We start from the raw sequence: 3899 nt of genomic DNA, 5'->3' as shown, positions 1-3899 counted from the left end.
ACTCTATCAATACTGGAACCTCATTGGGACTCCCCTCAGATAGCCTGTGGTTGCCTTGTGTCGTGGAGATCCTGTAATTTTGGATCTGTAGGACCTGCCCCTTTAAGTACTCTGGCAGTACATCAAGGAGTAGATGCTGGGGTGGACCAATTCAAAGCCCTGGATTAGAGCCTGAGAGGCATGTGAGCAGGTTAGCCCTCTGGCTTTCCTGTACTCATGCCTTCAGGGCCAGCTCACCAGCAACTGCCCCCAAAACAGGGCGAGCTCTATCCTTCTGCCCAGGTGAGGAGCAGGGCATGCTCTACTGAGTGTTACAACCTGGGAGGGTCTGGCTCAGTTCTCCAGCTCTCATGCCCTCAGGGCCAGCTTTCCCACCTGCCATAGGCATGGAGGCACCAGGAAGGGAAGGAGGGTATCTCTTCCTCATCTTTGCCACTGTCCAGCAGACAAGAGTGAGGCCTGGCTCTCCTTTGTTCATGCCCTATGCCTGGCTCACCCAGGCCCCCATCATGAAAGTCAGTTCTACTGTGCTGTCCAGGGTAGGGGCGGGGCTCTCCTGAGTGCTGCAGCTTGTGAGGGACAGGGGACAGCTGTCCTGCTGCCACAGGGAGTGAAGGGAGAGGGAGGAGGAGAGTATTTCTTCCCAGTCCACGCCACAGCAGAGGAAATGAGTCGTAAGGCCAGCTCTCCCATACTCATCTTCTTGGTTGGGGCCAGTTCTGTAGAGCCTTTTGACATCAACATGTCCCCAGAGGGCAGCCCAGACCAGGGACATCTGCCTAGAATTTGGTGGTAACAGAATCCCTGCTGCTGCAGGGCCATGGACTTAAATGTGGCACCCAGTGGCAGCACAGGCCAGGCCCTCACCATGGTCTCAGGTGGCATCACTGGCTACTCATGTCAGGCTGTTCCTCACTACCCTCAAGTCTCCAGTTCTGCCTCTCTTCATTGTACCCACATTCTTCTGTTTCTTTCTCTTCCATTTTTCTACCAATTACTTGCTACTCTTAGTGATGCCCAGGGTGTCTGAGTGTCTGGTGTAGTCTTTTTTTTTAATTAAACATTTTTTTATTTTTCACATATACATTTATATTATCACACATATATACAATAAACTACCTACAGCTAGAAGAACCATGACACAATCAGGAATTATATAAATGTTACATTCTTAGTGTTTTGGCTATTTGTATTTGACAGCCTTGAAGAAAACATCTTTCCTATCTTGGTGCATCTTAAATTCTGAATGTAAATCAGTATCTAATATATCTCATCATTATCAAGTTAAAATATCTATCTAGACCTAAAAACACCTTGACCCTTAAACAACTAAGCCTAATTGTAAAACTAAACTGTCTGGTCTTCCACCCCATGAGAGACTTGAGAAGGAATAAAATTGGTTACCTGGAGTATCCAGGAAGTGAAAGTCAGTAGCTTTCCAAATGAGAAGATGACAGACAGTTTGCTACCTGAGCAGTCACCCAAAACTCTCTATAACATTGGAGCTTCATCTTCAGCCTTCTGTCCCAATATATCTGACAGACATATTTGTGAGGCAGGAACTACTGAGGACTTGCTTATCTTGTCTTGGCAGAGTTTGGCCATCTACTCTGCCTGCATCTAAGCTTGCCCTTTTTTAGGCAGAATTCTGTCTGTGGTAGTCTTAGGTGTGGTCTCAGGAGTGCTATGTCTGGCTTGTGCATTATGGCACTGGGCAGGGGTCATCCTGGACATGGTCTGCTCCCCAGGCATGCATGGTGCCATGCCGGTAGTCATCTCAGGCTTCCTGTCTGGGTTCCATGGCACTGGTCTGGTGGTGGTCTTGGCCCTAGTGGCCCCATGTGAGGATCATCTGTCTCAGGCTCACTCCTGTTTGTGGCCTGTGGTCCCAAGTAGATTTGTTGTAAGTCTCTGACTTGCTGATTGTCCTGGGAGCCCGTCTGGTCCTGCCTGAGGCTAGACTGGTGGTCATCTCAGGCTCCAATTCTTCTCAAGGAATGGTAGGCTGCTAATCAGATGTCCATAGGTCAGAGCACTGAGCTTAGACATAGACTCTCTCCTCTCTGCCATCTACTGGTACATATGTGACACAGCAGCCATACTTGCAACACTTGTAGGGGCAGGGCCAGGTGTAATCTTAATAGTTAATATACTGACTCACACATGAGAAGTGCTTAGTAAACGTGCGTGCTGTTTAGATCCCTTCACTTCTGTATTGCTCCTGCTAGCAGTTATGAGCACCAGTGCTCTCCTGAAGGACTTCCTACCTATGCTGCCACATGTGTTTGAGAAGCTACCCAGTAGGGACCAAAGACATGAGTTTACCTCATTTAATTTTAGTTATTAGTCTCATGTGGCTGGTGGACAATGCATGACCTATGAAATTGCCTTGTCTCAGAATCATTTGTTAATTTATTCAATACTACAACTTATTTTTGGCAGCCGTAAGCTGTTATTTGATTTTTGTCATTGGATGGATGAAATGAGTTATATTACTTAAAAAACAGCAGCATATTTCATCATGTTGCTTTCATTCTTTTCCAAAATGACCAGCAATATTGTATGTCACCTCTTCAATCAGTTCCCTGTCTGATTTGGGTTTTCATCATGTCCTTATCAGTCTGGAGGCCTGGCCTGACTCACCACTTTACCAAAATATAGTCTTTGTCTCTCTCTGTGTGTGTGTGTGTGTCTGTCTGTCTGTCTCTGTCTCTGCCTCTGTCTCTGTCTGTCTGTCTGTCTGTCTGTCTGTCTGTCTCTCTCTCTCAGCTGAGTTCCCACCTTTTATTAATTAGTTCTACATTTCTAACAAGCCACTTAAACTTGGGTTATCTACATCACTTTCATTAATAGCACCATCTCCACCTACAATATTGTTTGTGCTGTGCTAGTCCATGTTTGAGATTATGTACTGTGTTTGTCAGTATTCTGAACACATTTAAAATTGGTTATTTAAAATTGATTATTTAAAAAGCCTTTCTTTGGATAATACTCTATTATTGATTTCTTTGTCCTTCTTGTCTTTTGACCTTTTTCTACAGGGGGAAAATAGGGAGCATTAAATGAATTTAAGCATTTCAGAATTCAGTTGCTACATAAATAATACCACCATCGTAAACTTCACAGATGTTACAAAAATTCATGAAATGAATACCATAGGATTTCTTGTTGAGAAGGGCAAAGGTTTCTTCTTTTAGACAAACAGCTCCTTTCATACAACTTGTGGGTCTGTGAAAACAAGACTTAGATTATCATACTTCATACACGTGTTTGTTTACCTTGGTGTTGAATATGCAGGTGTTTTGTCTCATTTAACCCACCAAATGAATCATTATACAGGCTAACTGCGTGGATTAGTGGAGGCTGACTCTGCTGACATGTAGCAACACATTAGAAATTTCTATTATTTTTGACTTCCTGTTGGCATTTTAATACATGTAAAAATGAGAATGTACACACTTTTGCCCAGAGACTTATCTTTTGTTCAGCCCAACTTAGTCACCCTCCAGCTTTACGGCACCTCAGCATTTCTATTCATGATGAAATATAAAATGCTCTACACTGTGCTTTGTGGATGAATCACTCATTCTCCCAGGTCACTTTTGTGTGTACTGGATTTTCATCTTGAAATCCACCTTCCATCACTCCCAAAGGATGCAATCCCGCTGTATTTTGTTTTCTATTTCAGCAACAGCACTCACAGAGAGAACTTGTAGACGTACTTCAGAATAGATTTCCTGTAACCAGAGAAAACCTCTGTAGCAGTCTGTAGAATTTTAGACTCCTGTATCCACAGTCACATTTTGATGCTGTTATTCCTTTTGCCAGCCTCGGAAGATGGAAAATCCAGTCCTGCTTTGTTACATGCTCCCCAAACCTCCCTGATAAACAGTTCTTCA

At 44.0% G+C, this 3899-nt stretch overlaps 1 non-coding gene across 1 annotated transcript; it reads right to left on the bottom strand.

The window, feature by feature from the left end:
- Positions 1-1996: 1996 nt before the first annotated feature.
- LOC127197435 (small nucleolar RNA SNORA17) lies at positions 1997-2124 on the bottom strand. Its single transcript, XR_007831674.1, has one exon. It is a non-coding gene; the product is annotated as a small nucleolar RNA SNORA17 (small nucleolar RNA).
- Between the last annotated feature and the right edge of the window lie 1775 nt (positions 2125-3899).

Source organism: Acomys russatus, chromosome 1 (assembly GCF_903995435.1).
Source record: "Acomys russatus chromosome 1, mAcoRus1.1, whole genome shotgun sequence".
NCBI classification, from domain to species: Eukaryota; Metazoa; Chordata; class Mammalia; order Rodentia; family Muridae; genus Acomys; species Acomys russatus.
Note: the sequence above shows the minus strand (reverse complement) of the source record. Positions and strands in the feature narration are given on the sequence as shown.